This window comes from Apium graveolens, chromosome 3, assembly GCF_009905375.1.
Source record: "Apium graveolens cultivar Ventura chromosome 3, ASM990537v1, whole genome shotgun sequence".
Taxonomy (NCBI): domain Eukaryota; kingdom Viridiplantae; phylum Streptophyta; class Magnoliopsida; order Apiales; family Apiaceae; genus Apium; species Apium graveolens.
Genome location: NC_133649.1, coordinates 177,856,593 through 177,883,619, shown reverse-complemented (window position 1 = coordinate 177,883,619; position 27,027 = coordinate 177,856,593). Strand labels below are relative to the sequence as shown.

Genomic DNA, 27,027 nt, shown 5'->3' with positions numbered 1-27,027 from the left:
TTCTAGCGGATTTATTTATAGATTTCTTTAGTTAAATTATTTGGATACCTTAGTGTGTGGTGATTGTATGATAACCTAATAATGGTTGTGCTTATTCGTCTTATGTGCGTAGCTAACATATAAGATAGCGTGTTAATCTCTATTGAAGCGACAGTGAATATGGAGGTTTAGAAGTTTCCATGCTAGCATAGGTTCAGGTATAATTTTTATGTATGATTCATAGGTAATTTTAACTATTTTACTTGCCCTATGTAATCACGATAGATAACTTGCCCATTAAACCGTTATGTTTTCAAATCTTATAGATATATAAGGACTAAGCATAATTGGAGTCTATTCAACTTCTATCTCTTTTGTGGATGCTTGGTAGTAGGGTATTCGTACAACGAAAGTTGGCGTTTACTAGTTTCGTGTTATCTGATTAGTGTCATCACCATTACATGCTAAGCTAAGAATAAAAAGGCTATTGAATGAAGTATCTAATGAAGTTAGGATCCTATTATGGATTAAAAACTAAGGTATATAACTGTTGTATTTATTACTAAGGAACGTGAGCTTCGAGGCTCGATTTGACTGCTCTTGTATTTAGTGACTCAATCTGCCTTAACAAGATGCCTACGTACCTTGCTGATTGCCAAGGATCAAGTCAAAAAACGTAGTTCTGATTTGTGGGGTGAGGCCCCTTATATAGATATTGGGAGTCCTTGAATTGGACATGGGTTAGGAGACTTGGTGAGCAAGTCTCAGAATTAGAATGGACTTTGGAGTCTTAGGAAGTAGGAAGCTGATTCCTTATCCTACCGGGTTCCTTGGAGGATAATTTACAAGGATTTATATCTACACTAGGACTTATCTTAATAGCTATTTTTCTCCTTTATTAATTAATTATGAAATTAATTAATATTCAGGGTTTTGGGCCTTCTTTATTTCATCAGGCCTGATCTGGTCCATCAGGCCTGATCTGGTCCATCAGGCCTGATCAATGTGTTAATTTTTTTGGTCTGAATGTCATACATCTTCTAATTGGGCCTTATAACCCAAATCATGTATAATTAATGCAATATTAACTACATAATTAGGATTTATTTATTCCCTATCATTTGCTCCCCAACTTTTGGGAAACAGTGACTAGGTTTCGCAGAAGTTAAGTTCATTCGTTCCCTTGCAGGGTATCGTTTTGCGTAAAGTGTGGAGCGACCTACACATTTACAATGATTTACTTCAATCCCTATTATTTAGGAATTAACTTAATTTCTAGGAATTTTCCTGAACCCTGTGATTTTTCCTTAATTTTCTGGAATTTTCCTTTAATTCTGGAATTTTTCCTTAATTTCCGGGAATTTTTTCTTAATTTCCGGGAATTTTTCCCTGAATTCTGGAATTTTTCTTAATTTTCAGAATTTTTTCCCTTAACTCTGGGATTTTTCCTTAATTTTCAGGAATTTTTCCCTTAACTCTGGGATTTTTCCTTAATTTCCAGGAATTTTTCCCTTAATTCAGGGATTTTTCCTAAAATTCCAGGATTTTTTCCCTTAATTCTGGGATTTTTCCTTAATTTTAAGGAATTTTTCACTTAATTCTGGGATTTTTCCTTAATTTTCAGGAATTTTTCCCTTAATTCTGGGATTTTCCCTTAGTTTTCTGGATTTATTCCTTATTTTCTGAAAATATTTTTATTTTCAGGAAATATTTTAAGAAATTTCCTTTTATTTTTATTATTTTTTTTCAGGATTTTCTTCCCTCGTTTTCTTTTTTCTTTCTTTTTCATCTTTTTCTTCTTATTTTTTATACCTGGTTCGACCAGGAATCCTGTTCGACCAGGATCCTGGTCGAATTGGCCACCACCGTTGTCCTAGTCGACAGGATTTCGAGGAGGATCATTTCGAGCAAGAATCCTGGTCGAATTTCGGCCATGATTTTTCATATATATATATATATTTTTTTTTTTGAGCAGGAAATTTTCCTTTCGGTCAGGATATATATTCTTGACCGAATTAGCCCTCTTTATAGCCCAGGTCTACAGAATTTCGGACAGGATCCATTCGATTAAGATTCCTGACCGAATTTCGGTCAGGATATTTTTCTTCGTGCATTCGACCAAGATTCTGGTCTTTTTGGTCAAGATAAGTAATTTTTCTGACCGAATTAACCTTCTTATTTTCCTCTAATCGAAGTTATTTTCGACCTCAGGGTTTCGATCAGAAAATGAATTGAGATTTTGATTGAACTGGATCAAGATGTCCCATTCTTTTTTGGGCCATGCCCTTCCTGGGCTAACTTTTTGGGCTTTAACTTGGGTCCACTGCTTCAATCTGGGCTTTTCCTTTTGGGTCCAACCTCAACATAATTGGGTTTCTATTAACTGGGCCCTTTTTCTGGGCTTTTTTTTATTTCTAAGCCCAACAAGATTTAATTTCATTATTTGGGCCTTCCTTCCTTCCTTTTTCATTTTAAAAATTTTGGGCTTGGGCCCTGAACCGGGCTTGCTGCTTTCTTCAGGCCTTCCCTTTTTTTATCTTAAAAGTTTTGGGTTTGGGCCCTGAACTGGGCTTGCTGCTTTCTTCAGGCCTTCCCTTTTGTTTTAGGCCCAAAAAATTTGGGTTTATGAACTTTCAGTCATGGACCCTCACAGGGCTTTTCATATCCACAGTCTCATTTGGGTTGGGCCTTAATTCCTAAGCCCAATTCCAGAATTTTCCAGAATTCCTGGGGTTCTTTCTGGATTTTTCCAGAATTTTTAAAAAATTTATTTTCTTTTTCTGGAATTTACTTCAATTCTTCCAAAGTTTTCTGGAACTTTCCAGAACTCTCTATTTTTTTGGGCTCAAATGGGCTTTTTGAGACCCAAGTTGGCTTTTTTCTTCCTATATAAGGGTGGGAGGAGTGTGTTTTCATTCACACTCTCCATTTCACATTTCTTTTCCAAAAACTCTATCCTTCTCCTCTCTCAACTCTCCTCCCCTAGAAGCTTTTCTGGCAACTTCTTTATAGCATTTTCCGACCTCCTTTTTCATCCAAGGTTTTCTAGGTCCTTCCAAGCTTCATCAATGGCTGATAAGAATTCCGAAAGAGCGGCTAAAATGGCCTCAGCTTCAAAACGAGGTAAGGGTGTCGAAATCTGCTCCTCTTACATGTCTTTAATAGATATGATTAACACTAGGGGGGGCGAATATCCCTCCACTGCACATCTCGACTCTTTTAATCATTGTAACACTAGGCCCAATATAGATTATGATAAGCTAAATGCACGTTATAATGTTCGTCTTCCCCTTACGTTAGTTCCAGTTTCTGGTGGCGACCGTACTTGCCATTGGAAACCCGATACTCCTTTTGTCTACACAGATGCCCTTGATGTCGGGCTTAGATTTCCTTTTCATCCCTTCATTCCTCACCTTCTAGCTGATTTACAAATTAACCCATGTCAGCTTCCTCCAAACGCTTGGAGGAACATTTTATGTTTTATGGTTTGTTGTCTTAGGGGAGGTTTTCCCCTATCCGTAGCTATTTTTAGGAAAGTTTTTCAATGTTACAACAGCTCTTCTAGTAATTGTGATTAGGTCTATGTTAAACAAAGGCCCAAGTGTAAGCATATCTTTAACAACGCCTCCATTCCCGATAATAACCAAAATTGGAGGAATAGTTTTGTCGGGTTAAGGTGGGAGAATGGCGACTGGGGCACACACTTCAGATCTTCCTTCGGGAAGGTTAGTGATGGTAGCCTCAAATCCATTCACTTAACCCCCGAAGAAACTATCATTTATAATGAGCTTACTCGGGATGACGGTACTACTACCAGCTGGTGGGGCTATCCTCTGTTTCTCAATATGGTATTTTTCTTCCCTTCTCAATTTTATTTCATTTAATGCATTATTGACACCACTTATTTTGTTTTTTATCTTGTTTTGCAGCTGCTAAGGAGATCAATGAGGATAATGTGCCTCCCGTTGAGGAGATTTCCAGGATGAAGAAGGCTCGTCTTACGGGCCTAGATACTTGAGGAAAAGCTATGGAGCCTAGTTTCCTACAGAAGCACAAGGAGCCCATGGTGGAGATTCCAGCTGAGGGAGATGAGGGCCACAGTGCCCCTATCACTACTGCTGCTCTTGTCCCTGCTGCTACGGGCGCCTTTCAGCCTCTCTGGGGATTCTGCCGAGGGGATACCGTGGTTGGATCCACGAAGCATGCATGGGATTGGTCTTACCACGGCGTAACTCCCAAGGACTTCACCGATGTGGTGGCTACTCCTGACTTGGAGAGGATCAAGCTCATGGGAGATCAGTCCTTAGCCTCGGTATGATTATTTGTTGGAATTTATCTTTCTTACTTGTAATATTCACTTGCCTTACACCTTTGTTTATTATTTCATTTCAGTCTAACGCCTATTTTCATGGTGCTGTGAGGCAAGCCGAATCATGGAAGAGGGCTTCTGACAAAGCCGATAATGCCCTCAGGAGGCAGCAGAAGAAGTATGCTGCTCTAGAGAGGAAGTTCAAGCGTAAGGAGGAAGAGCTCGGAGAGTCTAACGCCGAGCTGGTGGTGCTTCGGGCCGAGAAAGATAAGGCGATTGATAACTATCTGGACTCGGAGGAGTTTACCCAGTCCATGTGGGTAAGGGACGACTCAGTCTTTCCTGGGTTTTTTAGGATTGGTTGGGACACGGCCCTTGGGACCGTGAACGAGGCTTGTCCTGATATTAACCGGGTGGACTATGTCTGCCCTGATGACGAGGCTTTGCTGTAGAGGTTTCGTACCTGAGTAGTTGTCTCGGATCGTATCCCTCAGGACTCGCTTCCTCCTCCTCTCGAGTCATCTTCCAGGTCGGATGAGGATGATAGCTCTTCCTCCTCCGAGACGACTGAGACTTCTAACAAGAGCGGAGGAGATGATGATGTGGATGCCGAGGGCACATCTGCCCCATAGAGCTTTTCCAGCCCTGTGTGGCTTATCTATTTATCTTGTCTTCGAGACTTTATTTATCAGACTTTGTATTATTTATTTGAACTTGTTTTATTTATTTGAACTTTTTTTATTTATCGAACTTTATGCTTTCATCTCATGCACTTAGTTTACTTGTTTTGTTACTGGAATTCAAAACATATTTTGAAAACTTTCTGAATTTCACAAATTGTTGGGATTCATCCCTTACACAAGTCTTAATAAACCTCAAAATAAAGCTAAAACATATAAATTCTAAGCAAGCAAAGCTTCAAGGTGCTTTTCAACCTACTTGTCATCTTGACAAGTGAGAATCATGCTAAATTGCTTCACACATAGTAAACCTTCAGGTTTTGTGCATGCCAAGTTCTCGGGACTTCAAAACCATCCATAGTCTCCAGCTTGTAGGTTCCTCTACCTTGAACACTCTTGACCTTGTATAGCCCTTCCCAATTTGGGGCAAGCTTCCCTTTCTTCCCTACACCAGAAGCTTCCACCTTCCTCAAGACTAAGTCACCTTGTTTGAAGAACCTTTCTTTAACCCTTAGGTTGTAGTAGAATGAAGCCTTTTTATGATACTCCACTATCTTCGCATATGCCTTATCTTGCACTTCATCAATTAGATCCAGGACTAACCTTTGCCCTTCCTCATTTTCCTCAGCATTGAAAGCTTGAATCTTGGGGGAGGAATGTGATATCTCTACAGGAACAACTGGTTCTGCTCCATATGCTAACATGTAGGGAGTTGCTCCAGTCGTGACTGTACGGGTAGTCCTATAGGCCCACAGTATTGGGAGTATTTCATCCACCCAGTTATTCCTCGACTTCTCGATCCTCTTCTTAAGTCCATCCAGGATTATTCGATTCGCCACTTCCGCTTTCCCATTGGCTTGCGGGTGAGCCATGGAGGTGAATCGTAACTCAATTTCATTCTCCTTAGAATACTTCTTGAATTCCTCATTGTTGAATTGTGTTCCATTGTCAGTGACTAGGATGCGGGGAATTCCATACCGGCACATGATAATTTTCCACAGGAATTGTGCAACCTGCTTAGTTGTGATTTTGGCCAAAGGCTTGGCTTCAATCCACTTAGTGAAATAATCAATGGCTATAATCAGGAACTTCCTTTGTGCCGTGGCCATAGGGAAATGCCCCAGTATATCCATTCCCCACATAGCAAAGGGGATGGGCAAGTTGATGGAGGTCAGCATCTCGGGGGGTTGTCTAACGACTGGTGCGTGCTTCTGACAGGGGTCACACTTTTTCACATATTCTTTGGCATCAACCATCATTTCTGGCCAATAGAAGCCTAAACGGGTTATCTTATGAGCTAAGTCCCTGTCCCCCAAGTGTTGCCCAAAGATACCTTCATGTACTTCTTCAAGAAGCAAGCGTGCCTCATCGGGCCTGAGAGAGCTTAAGTAAGGATCCACGAAAGATCATTTTGTACAGGATTCCATCTATCAAAGAGTATCTTAGTGCACAAACAACCAATTTTCGTGCTTCAGTAGCATCATTCGGAAACCAACCGGTTTGAATGTGAGTCTTAATGGGATCTATCCATGACGTCCCCAGACCTATAGGAGCTACAAGCTTAACATCAATGCTCCATGTCTTCAGAACGCGGAAGTACACACTTCCTGAACTTTCCTCTATCTTAGATGAAGCAAACTTTGATAATGCATCTGCCTTAGTATTTTCCTCCCTCGGAATGTGCTCAATATGGCATTCATCGAATTGGGTCATCATAGCCCTTACTAGGCGAACATATTTAGCCATCGTATTATCCCTTGCCTCAAACTCTCCCTTCACCTGGGATATGACCAGCTTTGAGTCTCCACAGACTTTTAAGTTCTTGACTCTAAGTGTCCCTGCTAAGCCAAGACCAGCTATCAGAGCTTCATATTCTGCCTCATTGTTTGTGGTTGGGAAGTCTAACTTCATGGAATACTCAATTAAGAACCCATAAGGGCTTTGTAAAACCAAACCTGCTCCACTTGAATTTGTTTTTGATGCTCCATCAAAATAGAGAATCCAGTATTCTTTCTCCTTCTCAACCTTTTCTTTGTCCTCCTTATCAACTTTCTTGTCTTGAGGTATGGTATCTTCCTGCCCCCCGACTTCTTGGTTGGGAATGGTACATTCCACCACGAAGTCAGCCAATGCCTGGGCTTTTATCGATGTTTGTGGCTTATACTTGATGTTAAATTCTCCCAACTCTATTGCCAACTTAATCATCCTCCGACTAGCCTTGGGACTATGAATGATATTTCTCAGGGGTTTATTTGTTAGCACCTCAATCTTGTGAGCCTGGAAGTAAGGACGCAACTTTCTCGAAGCCATTACCAAGGCTAAAGCAAACTTCTCAATAGTTTAATAATTCAACTCAGCTCCATGCAAAATTTTACTGACATAGTACACGGGTTTCTGGATTTTTAGTTCCTCCTTGACCAATACAGCGCTCAAGGCACTTTCTGAAATGGCCAAGTATAAGTATAAAACTTTATTCGAAGATGGCTTGGCCAGCAACGGGGCCTGAGCCATATATTTCTTTAATTCCTCAAACGTCTTCTGGCTTTCTTCACTCCATACAAAATCCTTAACTTTCTTTAAAGACTTGAAGAACGACAAACACTTGTCTCCAGATTTTGAGATGAATCGTCCCAATGCAGCAACCTTTCCAGTGAGCTTTTGAACATCTTTGATAGTTTTTGGGGGCTCCATGTCCAGGATTGCCTTTATTTTATCGAGATTGGCCTCGATTCCTCTCTTGGAGACCATCAATTCCAAAAACTTTCCAAATCCTACTCCGAAAGCACACTTTGTAGGATTTAACATCATCTTGTGGTATCTCAGGACCTCAAAAGCTTCCCTCAAATGGGTTATATGGTCAGTCTTCACTAGAATTTTGACTAACATGTCATCAACATAAACTTCCATGGTCTTGACAATAAGATCCTTAAGAATTTTATTTACCACTTTGATAGGTGGCTCCTGCATTCTTTAGACCAAATGCCATAACAAGATAACAATAAACACCAAAGTCAGTGATGAATGATACCTTTGGGATGCCGTCCTTGTGCATCTTGATCTGATTGTATCCACTAAATCCATCCATGAAGCTCAGCATCTCATGTCCAGCAGTGGCATCTATCAAAGTATCTATCCTTGGCAACGGGAAACAGTCCTTAGGGCATGCGTTATTCAGATCAGTGAAGTCCACACACATCCTCCATTTTCCATTGGCCTTCTTCACCATTACAAGGTTTGCTAACCATTCTGGAAATTGTATTTCCTCAATGAATCCAGCCTCTAAGAGCTTCTCTACTGCCTGTTTTATAGCTTCTTGCCTCTCTGGGGCAAAACATCTTTTCTTTTGCTTCACTATCTTCCAATTTGGATCCATATTCAACTTGTGAGTAATCAATTCCAGGTCTATGCCTGACATATCAGCTACTGACCACGCAAACACATCACTATTTTCTTATAAAAATTTCACCAACCTCCCTCTAAGGGGCTCCTCTATTGTGGCTCCAACGAAAGTCACCTTCTCAGGATCCTCGGGAGCTAAAGGAATTGAGACCAAGTCTTCTGCTGGCTTCCCTCTTTTCTCATCATTCTCTCAAATATTCAGATCTTCAATAGGCAGGACCTGCCCCCCGACTCCATCTGCCCTAAGTGAGGCCACATAACAACTTCTAGCCATTTTTTGATCTCCTCTTTCTTCTCCAATCCCATTCCGGGTGGGAAACTTCATTACTGAATGATAGGAAGAAGGGACTGCCTTAAAGGCATGTATCCCTATTCTTCCCATTACAGCGTTGTAAGTCGAACTAGCCTTCACCACCAGAAAGTCCAACATCTGTGTTGCTTGCCTTGGTTCCTGACCTATGGTTGTTGGCAACTTGATTATCCCTTCCACGGGGCACTCTACTCCAGCAAATCCATATATCGGCATATCGGTCGGGGTTAATTGAGAATCATTATAACCCATCCTTAAAAATGTGTCATGGAGCAAGATATCCACTGAAGCACCATTATCTACGAGGACCCTCTTCATCGAGCTGTTTCCTATTATCGGTGTTATGACCAGCGGGTCATCATGAGGAAATTTCACACCCTCTAGGTCAGAATCATCAAAAGCCATTGTTACTCATGTCCTGGCCCTCTTCGGGGCTTCTCCAACAATATACATAACCTCTCTTGTATATGCTTTCCTGGAGTTCTTGGATAATCCAGTAGCAGTTGGTCCTCCAAAAATCGTGTTTATCACAGGCCCTCAAGGCCGCGATCCTCCAAAAATTGCATTTATAACTGGTCCTCTAGGCTGGGGATTCGCCCCTGATCGTCTTGGTCCCTCCTATGATCTTCAAAGTTCTTTCTTCCATTATTATTCTAATCCCCTCCTTCTCCAGTATATTTGTTCAATCTTCCTTTTAGAATGAGGAACTCAATTTCATCTTTCAGTTGTCTACACTCATCGTTGTCATGACCAACATCTTTGTGAAATCTACAATACTTGCTCTTATCTAGCTTGGCAGGATCAGCCTTCAAAGGTTTAGGCCAATGAACATCTCAATCTTTCTCGATTTCCATCAAGATCTGGCTTCTAGGAGCATTCATCTTAGCGTATTCAGTGAACTTTTTCCCAGGTCCTCCCTTCTGGGGGGTTGAATCAGGGTTTTGCTCAGTTCTAGGATACTTGTCCTTAGCGATATATTCCAGATTAGTTTTCCGCTTCCTGTCTCTAGTTGGCTCATTACTCACTACGGTCTTCCTCATGCTCTCTTCCACCTTGATGTAGTTCCCGACCCTATCTTGGAGCTGCAACATGCTTTCAGGGGGGCGTTTGGCCAAGGACATCTTGAAAAATTCATCCCTAGTTCCCTGTTGCAGTGCTATCATGGCTATCTTATCATCAAGGTCCAGGACTTTTAAAGCCTCCTTTGTGAAATGATTCAGGTATTCTCTCAAGGATTCCTTTGCTCCCTATATAATGCTCATGAGGGATGCTGAACTTTTCACATGCACTCTCTCGATGGTGAACTGCTTAATAAAAGCCTGACTTAATTCTCTAAAGGACCCAATAGAGTTCGGGGGCAAACGATTATACCATCTTTGAGCCATACCCGCCAGGGTTTGAGGAAAGGCCCGGCACTTAATAGTGTCATTCATGGGCTGCAACAACAGTGCATTAGATAATGTCCTAACATGATTAGTGGGATCTCCCGTGCCATCATAAGCTTTGATAGTGGGCATCTTGAACTTTCTTGAGATATGGGCATTCATTATCTCTTCAGTGAATGGCGGAGTAGGATCATCAGGATCTCTAAGGGGAAGGAGATTGCTTGGATCAGCCCTTCGGACAACAGCCCTTCTCTGTATTGGACCATCCAGGTCTATGATAGGAGGAGGATTTCTCCTCCTAGGAGGTAGTGGGGGTCTGGTGGTCTGGTGCACCTCCAAGTCGCGCTTCAGCCTTTGAATCTCAGCCTCGTGAGCCTTGATCCTTTCCTGTACTTCTTGGGGATTCGTCCCTTGGGTGCTTCTAGGACGTTGGCTAACATCAGCCATCGGCTCTTTGCCATCACGTCTCCTTCTTGGGCCTCTTCATCATCTGAAGATTCAGAGTCTCTCTCAGTGTAAGGACCAGAAAATTCCTGATCCTCAGGGATAGGAGCCAAACCTCGTATGTAGGGGGCGATCGCCCTCGTGCTTCACTCCGTCCGGCATGTCCACTTCCTCCAATCTCCACAATTGACGAAATCGTTTGGGTTGTCCCCACCAGTGTTTCTCCTTCAAGGGCTCTAATTGTTCTCCGTGTTCTCGCCATGGTTGTTGTAATACCCCCAAATCCGGGGTCGGGGATCCGGGTTGTCACGAGTTCCATTTCCCTTAATAACACCCAATCTTAATAAATAATCAACTACTCTGTACTGTGACCCCACAATAAACGCACACACCACAAGTTATAGTCTCAGAGATGAATATCCAAAAATAATCATAAGTCGTTTTATTCCACAATTATATGCCAATACACCTTAAACGGGTTTCTGAATAAATTTACATTTCTTTGCCATTATTACAATTGATAAAGATACATAAGTCTGGTACATCAAAAGTTGAAAGCCTAGCCTATTGGTAGTTCCTACCTCAGCTACAGCGACATTAACGCCTATATGAAACTGTGGAACGTTTCCTAATCGCTTGCGAATCGGGAGCTTGGTCCTGTTCATCTTTTCTATCTGTTGTTGTGTGATGAAAGAAGAAAGCAAGGGTGAGCAACAAGCCCACCGAAATAATATGTATAATGATTAACAATATATGAGCCTTCTCATAGTACTCATGAAAGTCTTGGTCAAAAGAAATGAACCAAGTCTGATATCTTAATGCGATGAAGTTGCAAAATATTCAGTATATATGTATATATACTTTTCAAAATCTTGGAAGTCCTCTTCCATGCATAATATACACAGAGTTCAAGTTTATAACTGTATAAAAATATCGTTGCAAGGTGATCTCATATATCTAACCTTGTCTCAACGTTTTTCTGAAAATCTTTGTCATGCATAAGATAATCATTTACTAGATATAAGTTTAAAAGATGAAGTTACAAGATACTCCAATATACTTATATCTTTTCCGAATACTACTTGAACTACCACCGTTCAAGTTATAATTAGTCCATCCCATAGATTAAGCTACAAGACAAAACTTGTATAGAATCAATCTTTACAATATCATCAAAATAAAATGAAGTTACGAGATACTTCATTTGATGCAAACATCATTTTGAAAACTCGACCCTACCAACACTCAACAATCGCCCGATCATAGCCTTTCTATCAAAGTGCTCTGGGTAGTGTTGCAGAAATATCCAATTGGATGATGAACTCATTACGGGAGTTTGCCGCGCCAGGAAGACCACTTACGATGATCAGTCGTAGTAGTACAACCCCACCATTTTCTACATGTAGAGGAGAACCTGTCGGATTTACTTGTCAACCGAACACTGAACTCCTAAGGAATGGTTTGGTGGTCTGGTGCACCTCCAAGTCGCGCTTCAGCCTTTGAATCTCAGCCTCGTGAGCCTTGATCCTTTCCTGTACTTCTTGGGGATTCGTCCCTTGGGTGCTTCTAGGACGTTGGCTAACATCAGCCATCGGCTCTTTGCCATCACGTCTCCTTCTTGGGCCTCTTCATCATCTGAAGATTCAGAGTCTCTCTCAGTGTAAGGACCAGAAAATTCCTGATCCTCAGGGATAGGAGCCAAACCTCGTATGTAGGGGGCGATCGCCCTCGTGCTTCACTCCGTCCGGCATGTCCACTTCCTCCAATCTCGGGGTAAAGGGGCATCCCATAAGGGGGGTTAGTGGTTACAACAGTTAAATATTCGTACCCAATGGGTCGAGAATTCACAGGTGTATGTAGTTGTTGAAGTTGGGAATTCGTCCCTTGAGTAGCCGAGGGAATCGTCCCTTGTGGCTGAGGTTCAGTTGTGCCTACCTGGGCTTCTCCTTGGGTGGTGGCATAGGTTGAATGAGGAGGCACCTCCACAATTGACGAAATCGTTTGGGTTGTCCCCACCAGTGTTTCTCCTTCAAGGGCTCTAATTGTTCTCCGTGTTCTCGCCATGGTTGTTGTAATACCCCCAAATCCGGGGTCGGGGATCCGGGTTGTCACGAGTTCCATTTCCCTTAATAACACCCAATCTTAATAAATAATCAACTACTCTGTACTGTGACCCCACAATAAACGCACACACCACAAGTTATAGTCTCAGAGATGAATATCCAAAAATAATCATAAGTCGTTTTATTCCACAATTATATGCCAATACACCTTAAACGGGTTTCTGAATAAATTTACATTTCTTTGCCATTATTACAATTGATAAAGATACATAAGTCTGGTACATCAAAAGTTGAAAGCCTAGCCTATTGGTAGTTCCTACCTCAGCTACAGCGACATCAACGCCTATATGAAACTGTGGAACGTTTCCTAATCGCTTGCGAATCGGGAGCTTGGTCCTGTTCATCTTTTCTATCTGTTGTTGTGTGATGAAAGAAGAAAGCAAGGGTGAGCAACAAGCCCACCGAAATAATATGTATAATGATTAACAATATATGAGCCTTCTCATAGTACTCATGAAAGTCTTGGTCAAAAGAAATGAACCAAGTCTGATATCTTAATGCGATGAAGTTGCAAAATATTCAGTATATATGTATATATACTTTTCAAAATCTTGGAAGTCCTCTTCCATGCATAATATACACAGAGTTCAAGTTTATAACTGTATAAAAATATCGTTGCAAGGTGATCTCATATATCTAACCTTGTCTCAACGTTTTTCTGAAAATCTTTGTCATGCATAAGATAATCATTTACTAGATATAAGTTTAAAAGATGAAGTTACAAGATACTCCAATATACTTATATCTTTTCCGAATACTACTTGAACTACCACCGTTCAAGTTATAATTAGTCCATCCCATAGATTAAGCTACAAGACAAAACTTGTATAGAATCAATCTTTACAATATCATCAAAATAAAATGAAGTTACGAGATACTTCATTTGATGCAAACATCATTTTGAAAACTCGACCCTACCAACACTCAACAATCGCCCGATCATAGCCTTTCTATCAAAGTGCTCTGGGTAGTGTTGCAGAAATATCCAATTGGATGATGAACTCATTACGGGAGTTTGCCGCGCCAGGAAGACCACTTACGATGATCAGTCGTAGTAGTACAACCCCACCATTTTCTACATGTAGAGGAGAACCTGTCGGATTTACTTGTCAACCGAACACTGAACTCCTAAGGAATGGACCGCCTTAGCGGAACTTCCGGGCCATTTGGGCCAATATAATAAGGCTGGGCCGGTGCTACTCGACCACTTACGCCACTCCTAGTTCAGATGAAATCCATGACTCTGAAACGTAAAGCTCGTCCCCCCTTTCCCCAAGTAGAAACTTGTTGGTACGGCTCCACCAAGAAGTCGTATCTAGTTGGAAAGGAAAAGTCACCAATATTTCCCAGGCGATGCCTGTTAATGGATTAACTTGTTCCAAGAATTTTACTTCCCGGGTGTTGGGTAAGTAATCAAAAACTCTTTTATCTAGTTACATTATCTTGTTCCAAGAATATTATTATTTAAATAATATTCCCATAAAGAATAATCTTTATAAAAATAATTGAAGTAGATGTTGTAAAACTTATACTTGAAATGTCTCTTAAATAACCAAAGATATACTTAGACAAAAGTAATATCTTTATTTGAATAATCAAAAGTAAGTTTGATTATCGACACATTATTCTTTAATAAAATAAAGAATATTATTAAATAATAAGCGGAGTCATAATACTCAAATGAATATTATAAATAATATTCATTAAATAAAATAACGGAGTCATACATCCTCAAATGAATATTTAAATAATATTCATCAAATAATATGAACTGAGTCATAAGCCCTCGAATGAATATTCAAATAATATTCAATAAATAATATAAAGGATTCATAAGTCCTCGAATAAATATTCAAATAATATTCAATAAATAATATAAAGGAGTCATAAGTGCTCGAATGAATATTCAAGTAATATTCAATAATTAAATAAGCTGAGTCATAAGCCCTCGAATGAATATTCGAAATAATATTCAATAAATAAATAAGCTGAGTCATAAGCCCTCGAATGAATATTCGAAATAATATTCAATAAATAATATAAAGTTATCGAATAAACCTTATTCGATTAATAGTTTTGAAAACTATAACCATATATATATATATATAAAATCTACTCGGGATCCTCGACTCCCGGTTTTAGAAAATATTTTCACCATTGGGTCCCTATACTAAGGGTATATGCAAATTATCGCTATTCTCTAGCATAGGTATTATCAACTGAACCAACAGATATATATTTCAAGAATATGAAACAGGCATGCATATATACCATATCACATGCTACAATATATCGCAAGAATTTGCTAAATAACCATTACGCATCTATCACAAGATAATGCATGTACAAATGTATACAGCACAACAACAGTATAACGGATAGAAAACTTGCCTGAGCGACTGGGGGTTACGAATGGCTCGGGACGAGTCTGGTAACCTATAAACAATAAGTAGGAATTAAACCAAAGTCACTTGTAAATCTATACTCTAACCAACTCAGACTCTAACGCTCGTTTTGCGCTTACTGATTCTCTTAAGTCACTCGAGTACCCTCGGCTCCACCATTTTTAATAATTTAACCATTACGAGTTTTAAGGCGATTCCTTCGCGAGTGTCTTATCAACTGCCTAACACACTTAACATAATTGTTTTATACATTAATTAAACCTTTAAGGTCTTTAACCTATGTTTCAAAGTAAGGCGAGGGGTAATGGTTCGTTCGCGAAACGTCGTTACTTAAAACGGCCGTTTCTCCTAAACCGTACATCGGAATCAAACGAACGACATATCAAAACGAAGCTCGTAACATGAACTATCTAAACATGGAAATGGTCAAAACCTAGCAAGGAGTTCTCGGGTCCTAATGTTATGAACAAAAGCAGTCTAAAGGAAATCGGAAATTACGACGGCTATGTTTACGCGATTTCCCAAATTTAAACCAATTCAAAACAACCACAATTCAACCCCAATTCACAACCCAATCAAAACTCCATCCAAACTACATCATAACATCCCCAACACCTCAAGTTCTTCCAATTTATGTTATTCTCATCATAAACTTAAACTATACTTAATTTCTTTAACAAATCAACAAGATTCAACATTCATACCACTACCACTCCAACCCAAACTCTAAACAAACAAGCTTCATGCTTCACATATACTATATTACTCATAACCATTCCTAAATACTCAAAACTAAAGCTAGGGTTTGGAGTTTATACCTTCTTGAAGCTTCTTAATCAATGAAAGATCCTTGGAATGCCCATGGAAGCCTTGATCTATGCTTAAGCTACCTTGAACTTTCATAAAAAATCAAGAAAACCAAAGTTATTTCTTGAAGGTTACTATTCACCATCTTCTTCCTTAATTTATTGGAAGAGATTGTGAAGGAATTTGAAGTTTAAACTTATAGGATATCCATATCTATGTACAAGGAACCTTAGATAATAACCTTGTGATTTAACAATGCTTGGAACTTGATTTTTGATTTTTCTTCCATTGAAAAAGAAGAAAAGCCGAGAGCAAGATGATGAGAATGAAATGATTTTGTGTTTTTTGATTTGTTTGGCTTAGCTTGGTTGTTTTTTTTTTGTTTTTGGTTAATTACCTTAATAACCTTATATTTGTGTGGTTATAAACCAACCACACCTCCTCCTTCCCTATGTCATGCTTGCATCACCTTATTGTGTCATCATCTCTTACTTGCCCTCTTCTCATTGGTTGGATGACCTCATCATCCCTAACCTCCTTGATTAACCTCCTAATTGTTTGCCTAATGACCGCTGATCTGTTGTACGGTTCGCTTAACTTTCGTTTTCGTTTATCATTTGAGGGATCATACCCGAGATCTTATTACTTGGGTTTCCTTAACCTTTCTCAATACATTATAATCCTTTTATGATCCTCTCTTATAATCCTTTAATTTAAATCCTTTTTATCCTGTTACCTTATACTCAATTCTTTCCGTATCTAGTGGATTTCCGGGAAAAATCAAAGTGTTCGGAATTGGATTCTGACGATCTTTACATACACTTATATACCATATAGAGTACTAATAAAATCTCAGAATATCCATAACAGAACCCCTACATAGTGTGGCATGAAAAGTTTTCTCATTCAGCATAATCTGCAAAATCACTATTCATAAGGGTTTCAAAAATTTCCAAAAATTGGGGTTATTACAGTTGTTGTTATGCTTTCCCACAGACGGCATCAAATGTTATGGATTAAAAACTAAGGTATATAACTGCTGTATTTATTACTAAGGAACGTGAGCTTCGAGGCTCGATTTGACTGCTCTTGTGTTTCGTGACTCAATCTACCTTAACAAGATGCCTACGTACCTTGCTGATTACCAATGATCAAGTCAAAAAACGTAGTTCTGATTTCTGGGGTGAGGCCCCTTATATAGATGTTGGGAGTCCTTGAATTGGACTTGGATTAAGAGACTTGGTGAGCAAGTCTCAGAATTAGAATGGACTTTGGAGTCCTAGGAAGTAGGAAGCTGATTCCTTATCCTACCAGGTTCCTTGGAGGACAATCTACAAGGATTTATATCTCCACTAGGACTTATCTTAATAGCTATTTTTCTCCCTTATTAATTAATTACAAAATTAATTAATATTCAGGGTTTTGGGCCTTCTTTGTTTCATCAGGCCTGATCTGGTCCATCAGGCCTGATCAATGTGTTAACCTTTTTGGTCTGAATGTCATACATCTTCTAATTGGGCCTTGTAGCCCAAATCATGTGTAATTAATGCAATATTAACTACGTAATCAGGATTTATTTATTCCCTATCAGATCCCATGTTTGTCATATATAATAATTCAACCATTCTTGTTCTCTTAGTTATAATTGTTAGTTTAATTCTTAGTTATAAATAATCTCAACTTGTTATATGTCTTAGCATTAGATAATAACCATATCATTGTTGCATAGGTGCATATTCTCAAATTGACCAAAGAGTCTCCGTGGGAACGAATTTGATCTAAATCATATGCTACTTGCGAACGCGAATACTTGCGTGTATTATTAGCGCGTGTTAACGTCCTAACAAGTTCTTGGAGCCGTTGCCGGGGACTCGGTGTTAATTTTTAGTTTATGTGCTTGTCATCAGTGGTCGTTAAAGTTCACTGACTCGAACTCTTTTAATTTCACGGGTTACTTGTTGTGTTTTAGGTACTCATTACAATGGGAGATCCAGCAGCACGAACGAAAGCATTGATGGATTATTCTCAACCAAAGATCAATGACATTCAATCTAGCATTGTTAGGCCAGCTATCGCAGCTCATACCTTTGAGATCAAGCCTGACATAATTCAGATGGTACATAATTCAATTCAGTTTCGGGGTGCTCCAACAGAAGATCCTACCATACACATCAGAGATTTCATAGAGATCTGCGACACCTTCAGGTTCAATGGTGTGTCTGAGGATGCGGTGAAACTGAGACTGTTTCCATTCTCTCTGAGGGACAAGGCTAAGAGCTGGTTACACTCTCTACCAGCTGGTTCGATTACTACTTGGGAAGATCTTGCTCAAAAGTTTCTCACTAAATTCTTCCCTATGGCGAAGACAGCGGCAATCGGGAATGCTCTTACTCAATTTGCATAACAATCAGGAGAATCTTTATATGAAGCTTGGGAGCGCTACAAGAAGATGCTTAGGTCGTGTCCTCATCATGGAATGCCTGATTGGATGGTCATCAATTGTTTTTATAATGGTTTTGGAGCACAGTCCAGACCCATGCTCGATACAGCATCAGGTGGAGCCTTATGGGCTAAGAGCTACGATGAAGTTTATGATCTAATTGAACTGATGGCTGCTAATGAATATCAGTATCCAACTCAGAGATTGCCACATGGCAAGGTAGTAGGAGTTCTTCAAGTGGATACAACTTCGGCTATCACTGCTCAACTAAAGGCATTTTCTATGAAGATCGATTCGCTGGCTAACTATGGAGCTCATCAGAGAATGAGTGTTTGTGAGCTGTGTGCAGGTTCGCATGCGACGGAGCAATGCGCTATATCTAGTGAATCGGCTCAGTTTTTGAGAAACTTTCAGAGATCTCAGCAACCAGTTCCAGACACTTATCATCCTGACAACTGGAATCATCCTAACTTCAGATGGAGCAACAATCAGAATGCGATGCAACAGCCGTTCCAGCAATTTGGAGAAAAACAATTCAACTGTCCTGGTTTTCAGCAACAATTTCCACCAAGACAACAACTCCAACTTCAACAACAAACTCATGATGCAGGTCAATTTTCGAATGAAAAATCTGAATTGGAGGAGTTGATGCTTATGTACAAAAACCAGGCTCTTATATGCCAAAGCCAGGTTATTTTTATCAAGACTCTGGAAAACCAGATAAGGTAAATTACTAATGCCTTATTGAATCGACCACCAGGAATGCTTCCTAATGATACAGAAGCCAATCCAGGCAAGAGGGAAGTTGAAAAACAGGTGAACTCCATCACCTTGAGGTCTGGAAAGGTCGCAAACCCCCAAATTCAGCAAGACGAAGAACCTGAAAAATCTCAAGTTTCAAAAAATTAAGTTGTGGCTGAAAAAGTGGTGCAGAAGGATGTCGAGGTGGAATCAAGGAAGAAAACTGCGGAACACACTCCTCCTGAGGGCAATACAGGGGAGAAGCAGGTCTATCCTCCACCTCCTTTTCCTAAGAGGCTACAGAAGTAGAAGTTGGATAAGCAATTTGCTAAGTTTCTGGAGGTGTTCAAGAAACTTCATATCAACATACCTTTCGTTGAAGCTCTTGAACAGATGCCTAGCTATGCGAGATTTATGAAAGGTATTCTCTCTCGGAAAGTAAAGCTCGATGACTTAAAGACCATTGCTCTTATGGAGGAATGTTGTGTAGTGCTGCAACATAAGTTGCCTCCGAAGCTTAAAGATCCTGGAAGCTTCACTATTCCTTGCACCATTGGAAACTTATCGTTTGACAAGTGTTTATGTGATTTAGGAGCTAGCATCAATCTGATGCCCTTATCTATCTTCAAGAAGCTTAGTCTACCTGATCCGAAACTGACATACATGTCATTACAACTAGATGATCGTTCCATCGCTTATCCATGAGGTATAGTGGAGGATGTCTTGGTCAAGGTGGATAAATTCATCTTGCCTGTTGAATTTGTAATTCTTGACTTTGAGGAGGATAAGAAGATTCCTATAATCTTGGGAAGACCATTCTTGGCTACAGGCCGATCTATGATCGACGTGCAAAAAAGAGAGCTTTTGATGAAGGTTCATGATCAAAAGGTCACTTTTCATGTGTTCAAGGTAATAAAGTTACCCACAGCTAAAGAGGACTGCTTTAAAGTAGAGTGGGTAGACTCTGTCATAAATTCAGGGCTTGAGAAATTACCAAAGTCGGATACCTTGGAGAGATCCTTAACAAGGGGATTTGATAGTAAAGATGAAGAAGGGGCAGGGCAACTGCAGGTTTTGAATGCACCTCCATGGAAGAGGAAGTTGGATATGCCATTCGATTCTCTTGGGTTAGCAGAGCTGAAAATTTCTCAGGAGCACCTCAAGCCGTCGATGGAAGAAGCTCCCATACTTGAGCTCAACCCACTGCCAGATCACTTGAGTTATGCATTTTTAGGTGCACCCCCTGACAAGGGGATGGGATATATTTTTGATGATATAGAGAGTGGCCGTTCGGTTCCTCCCCTGTCTAAAGAGGGTTCTTCTCGTGCACCGCAGATAGTTGATAGGTTTGGTCTTGGTGATGCGCAGTATAGAAGGTTGATTCGGCATATTAAGGCCATGCATGATATCCACCGACATTTTGCTGAAGATTTGACACACGCTCTCGGTGCTGTTGTCCGAGACACTGGTGTCGAGGTTGATTGGCCACCTGATCCTTCACCCGAAGAGGGTGATCCTCCCGCCAACTAGGTATGCCTAAAATCCTTATTATTACCTTCAATAAGGACATTGAAAATTTTAAGTTTGGGGGTAATAATATAAAGATTAGTTTATGTATGTCCATATAGTTCATATAGATTCATATTGCATATTTAGTTGTATTTCATTCATATTTTTGCATGATTGTTCATTTAGGACATATTTATTAGCATTTTTGTTCGTGTTATTATGTGAGTCCATGTAGTTACATTTGCATGTATATAACATGATCTCTTAGGTTGAGCTATTTCTGATTGATTGGTTGATGTTGATGTGAGTGTAGTGATGACGAATAGAGGGTTGATTAAGTCTAATGAATAGATTTGCATGCCCAGAAACAAAAAAATTCACAAAGTCTTATAGGATTGTTTTAGAGCTAGATCATGATCATACTTGTTTGTTGTTGAGATTTAATCACTTGGTTATATTTATAATTTTTGGTATTCTCGTAATGATGTAAGAACACTGATTTTTAAACTGGAGAAAAACTTGGATTTCACTGCTACAGTAAGCCAGCTCATATTTTTATGAGTAGTCTAGGGTTGAATGAGATGGAGCGAAACACACCTAGTGACCTAAGGCTTTTATAGTCTGGGATCCGCTAACCTAACGCTCGCTAGATGGGTATTATTGCATAAGTCTTTTGGGACCTCATTCATTGCACGGTCAAATAAGTATCTTTGTTATGTGTTCAATAATAACATGAATCCTTGTCTAACTCTAGTAGAAAGGAGGTGTTGTGAGTCATTATGCGTTTAACGTCTATTCTAGTTATAAACTTGTGATTATTTTGATGAAAGATAAGTTATGGTTATTGATCTAGTATCGAGAGTATATCTGTTAAGCATCCCACACACGCACGTTTCTAGTTTGTGAGTTGGTTTGTGGGATTTATTCGAGCTCTGTTTTGAGTCATTTCATTCTTAGAGGCATTGGCTTATTCATTTGGTTATGGTTATTCTGAGGGGATCGATTGCATTGTCATTTAGTTGCATTCACGTAGTTGCATTCATGCATTAGGTTTGTTTTGTAGTTTTGAGTCTATTTATGCTTGAGGACAAGCATCGATTAAAGTTTGGGGGTGTGATAAGTGGATTTTATATATACTTGGAACGCTTCATTACAAGCTTAAGTTGGTGTTTTGGACTCAAGTTGTTGGTATTTTTTATGTGTTTTTGCGTTATTGCATTTCAGGCATCAGTTAAAGGAAGAAAGAAGCTTTTCAAAGATTTATGTTGAAAAAAGATCAGAATTGGAAGCCTAGGCCATTCTCAAGTTGTAGAAAATCTCGTTAGCTTTGCGTGGGCAGTTGAATCACCTAATTCTGACGAGCAGAACTCAAGATATGACAAAAAAAAAAGAATTGTCAGAAATTTTCCAGAATATCAGCGCGGCCGCGCTAGAACCAGCACTGCCTGCGCCGCTGAAAACACTATTCCAGCGTGGCCGCACCCGAAAACAGCGCGCCCGCGCCCGGTTTCTGCCCCAGAATCCTGATTTTAGTCGAAATTGAAGATTTTGAGAGTCCTGGTCATCCTGGAGCCTATATATACCAATAAAAAGATGTTTTTAACAACGAGGAGGCTTGGGAGAGCAATAAGAAGACCTAGAGAGCACGAGACGGCTACGGAGAAGAAGACTTTTGTTTTCTTTAATATAGTTGATACTTGGATGCTCATTTTCGATTTGTCTTTGAACCCTAGTACTCTTATATTGTTTATTATCATGCTTTCATTGGAACCCATGGTGATGATGAGTTCGATTATGAACTAATCGTTATCGTGGGGTTCTAGCGGATTTATTTATGGATTTCTTTAGTTAAATTATCTGGATACCTTAGTGTGTGGTGATTGTATGATAACCTAGTATTGGTCGTGCTTATTCGTCTTATATGCGTAGCTAACATATAAGATAGCGTGTTAATCTCTATTGAAGCGACAGTGAATATAGAGGTTTAGAACTTGCCATGCTAGCATAGGTTCATGTATAATTGTTATGCATGATTCGTAGGTAATTTTAACCATCTTACTCGCCCTATATAATCACGATAGTTAAATTGCGTATTAAACCATTATGTTTTCAATTCTTATAGACATATAAGGACTAAGTATAATTGGTGTCTATTCAACTTCTATCTCTTTTGTGGATGCTTGGTAGTAGGGTATTCGTACAACGAAAGTTGGCGTTTACTAGTTTCGTGTTATCTGATTAGTGTCATCACCATTACATGCTAAGGTTAAGAACAAAAAGGCTATTGAATGAAGTATTTAATGAAGTTAGGATCCCATGTTTGTCATATATAATAATTCAACCATTCTTGTTCTCTTAGTTATAATTGTTAGTTTAATTCTTACTTATAAACAATCTCAACTTGTTATTTGTCTTAGCACTGGATAATAACCATATCATTATTGCATAGGTGCATATTCTCAAATTAACCAAAGAGTCTCCGTGGGAACGAATTTGATCTAAATCTTATACTACTTGCGAACACGTATACTTGCGTGTATTATTAGCACGTGTTAACATCCTAACATTATTTCAGCTAGCAAGTATTGTTAGATTCCAGCAGAATGCTCATAAGTCTACTGGTGGAGATGCTGAGGCTTATGTGAGAGCTCAAGTAGTATAGCCAGCGTTTGTATGAGGACCAGTAGCTATGTAAAAGTTGTAATAGTTCTTAGTGTTGGAGTGTTCAAACACTGAACCTTTGCGATCTTGGATATGTTGTAAGCAGCCGTTTGTAATAATTTATTTTTCTCATTTGTTATATTTTGGTTTTATTTTTGGGCTGCCACAGATGATATCATCCATATAGATTTAAACTAGGATAATGTCATCACCTTGTTGCTTGTAGAATAGAGTTTTTTCAATTGTGCCTTTAGTGAATCCATTCTTGATTAAAAATTATGACAAGGTGTCATATCATGCTCTTGGTGTTTGCTTTAGTACATAAAATCCTTTAAAAGTCTGTAAACAAAATTTGGAAATTCTGGATCTTCAAAGCCAGGAGGCTGTTACATATAGACTTCTTCTTATAGTTCACCATTAAGGAATGCACTTTTCATATCCATTTGATACACCTTGAAATTTGAGTGTGTAGCAAATGTAAGGAAGATTCTTATTGCTTCAATTCTTGCAACTAGAGCAGAGGTTTCATTATAGTCAATCACTTTTTCTTGTGAGTAGCTTTTGGCAACCAGTCTTGCTTTATTCCTTGTTACAACACCATTTTCATCCATTTTGTTCCTGTACACCCACTTTATTCCAATGATGCTTCTATTTCTTGGTGCATGAACCAATTCCCAAACTTTGTTTCTTTCAAATTGATTTAGCTCTTCTTGTATAAAAGTTATTCAATTAAGATCAAGTAAAGCTTCTTCAGTTTTCTAAGGCTCAATTTGAGACAAGAAGCATGCATTTAGGCATTCATTTGTAGTGGAACTTCTAGTCCTTACACCTGCATTAGGATCACCAATTATAGCATCCCTTATATGACTCCTATCCCATTATCTGGTGTGATGATTTTGATGACTACAGTTGTCCCCATTTTCTTCATTATTGGCATGACTTGCAGAACCATCATCTCTTTCTCCCCCTGAGTTTGTGCTATCAAATTTAAGTGAGCTCCATTCTTGAGATGAATTCTCATTTTCAGAATTCACTTGTTCACTAGTTTCCTCTTCTTCTTTGTTGTTTGCATTATTTTCAACTTCTTCTTCAGAATCACTGTCAAGGTTGAGATTATCAAATTTCAAAGCTTCAGCTTCATTTTCATCATGGTATTCCAAGGCTGGATACTTATCATCATCAAATGTCACATATGTGCTCTCCATTATCTTCTTTTGCTCTAGCACATAAACTCTGTAAGCAGTCCTTTAATAGAGTATCCATGAAAAATAGCTTCAAATACTCTTGATTCAAATTTACCAACATACTTATTGTGTCTTTTAACACAAAGCACTTGCTTCTAAACATGAAGATGCTTAACTATAGGCTTTCTTTTTGACATGATTGAGTAGGGTGACTTGCCAATGTTTTTATTTACCAAATATTTATTTTGAGTATAGCATGACGTGTCACCAACTTCTTCCCAAATCTGGTTGGCAACTTGGCATCCTGCAGTATTGTCCTTGCAACTTCAACTAGAGTTATGCTTTTCCTTTTAACCACATCAATTTGTTGAGGTGTTCTTGGAGCAGAATAATCTTGAGTAGGTCTTTCTATTTACAGAATTCACTTAGAATGGAATTTTGGAATTAAGTACCGTTGTCACTCCTCAATCTTTTGACAAAGTTTTGATCTTCAACCTGCTTTTCAATCTTCTTTATGTGTTCAATGATAATGTGTGGAGTTTCATTTTTTAAATGCATAAATTCCACCAAACTGTACCTTGAGTAGTCATTCAGCATCACCAATGCATTCTTCTTTTTAGAGATGGACATAACAGTTTTAGGACCAAACAAATCATATAGATAAGTTGTAGTGGATCATTAATGGAGTTCATAGATTTGCTTTTGTGACTTGATCTCTTCATTTTGCCTTTCTGACAAGCTTCACGAACTTTATTTTGTGCAAATTCCAAAGCTGGCATATCTCTCACCAATTTTTTCTTCACAAGAGTATTGATTGCTTTGTAGTTTAAGTGGGAGTATTGTTGCTTTGTAGAAGCAACATATCTTGTCCTTATTTACTGAATTCATGTCTGCAACAAACATGCTTTCTTTTCTTACTCCTTTTAGAAAACTTCACCAATCTTTTTGCTTGTGATTGAGCAATCTTCTTTGTCAAAAATAACATTGAAGCCCTTATTTGTAAATTTATTAACACTTAGAAGATTTACCTCAAGACCTGTAACTAGTGTTATATCCTGAATGACAACATTTCACAAATCAAACTGCCATCCCATTGTGAATCTTTCTCGTTGTCTCTAAAGATCATCAAATGGTCATCCATACTCTCAAACTGTGATAGCAGGGTTTTATCACATGTCTTGTGCCTGGAGCATCCATTGTTAATGATCCACATGACTTTATTCTTCTTTTCCTGCACACAATAAGGTTCAAGTGTGTTTAGCTACCCAAGCAGTGTTGGGCACTTTCTTCTTCTTTCTAGAGTTAGTAGAAGTAGAACTTGAACAATCATAAGAAACAACTTTCTTAGTTTGATTAACATTTTCTTCTTTGATCGCAAATCTAAAGTTAACTTCTTTTAGATCTTTTCTCAACTTATGACAGCTAGTCATAGCTTTCATGTTGCATGAAATGCAATCAAACTTGTCACAAAAAGAGTAGGGTCATCAGTTTGATCTTCATTGTACTTGCAGGCTCCATACTTTAGTTCACTAATAATCTTTTTGCAAAGATGAGTTAGGTGATTCGTTGAGCCACATTTTTGACACTACTTTGTGGGAGCATCTGCAATATATGCATAGTTATTGCTTTTGTTGACACCTATCGTTCCATTTCTGTTCTTCTTTTTCTAACCCGTGCTTTCATTTTTTATTTCAATTATTTGTGTTTTGATGATTGGACTAGCTTAGACTTTTTCTCTCATTCGGTGTTAAGAGTAGGTTTGGCATTTTTCTATTCTTCATCTTCATCTGCAATTTCTTGTTTGATGATAAGCTCATCTTCATTGAAGTTCACATCACTTTGAACAAGGGTATATTCACCTTTTTAAGCATATTATGAACTTCTTTATTCACACTTTCATTTCCCTTGTCAATTTGACTTTTCTTTTGAGATGAACCAGCCTCATAATCCAATCCAATAGCTATGTTAACACATGGCTAGTTCTTTTTATGGTATTGACCAACCAATTGAGATGCATTTTTAAATGACTTAATTTTAAGATCATCTTTCTCAATTTTGTCTTTCAGTACAGCTTCAACTTCATCTGCACATTTCAGCTTATTTTTGAGATATTCATTTTTTTTATCTAACTGCTCCTAGACTAATAAGCTGCAACTCTAGTTCTTGTTTCTCAATTTTAAGTTTTTCATTCACTTTTGACAGCCTACTCATTTCCTCAGTAGCAGCCACCATGCTTGTGTTGATGTGAAATATTTTTACACTCATCATTTCAACAGTTTCCTTATATCATGAAGCATTCAAATCATTGGTGGTTAGGATATATACCTCAGATTTTGATGCAAATGACTCTCCTTCCTCCAAATCCATGAGAACATAATTTTCGTATTCTTTACAATCATCTCCATCATCTGTGTCATCACAACTCTTTCCTTCAGCAATATAAGCTTTTCCTTGTTATTTCTTCAGAAGTGCTTCATACTTTGCTTCAAGATCCAGATAAGCCTTATCTTTCTTCACCTTCTTTGGCTTTTAGTATTCTGTGGCAAAGTGACCAATTTCATCATAGTTATAGCATCTAATCTTTGATCTGTCCACAGATCCTGACTTATAGCCAATTTTACTAGTTGCATTTGTCTGAGTCTTTCCTTTCC

At 38.8% G+C, this 27,027-nt stretch overlaps 1 non-coding gene across 1 annotated transcript; it reads right to left on the bottom strand.

Moving 5' to 3' along the window:
• Window positions 1–18,212: 18,212 nt before the first annotated feature.
• LOC141715584 (small nucleolar RNA R71) lies at window positions 18,213–18,319 on the bottom strand. Its single transcript, XR_012572341.1, has one exon. It is a non-coding gene; the product is annotated as a small nucleolar RNA R71 (small nucleolar RNA).
• Between the last annotated feature and the right edge of the window lie 8,708 nt (window positions 18,320–27,027).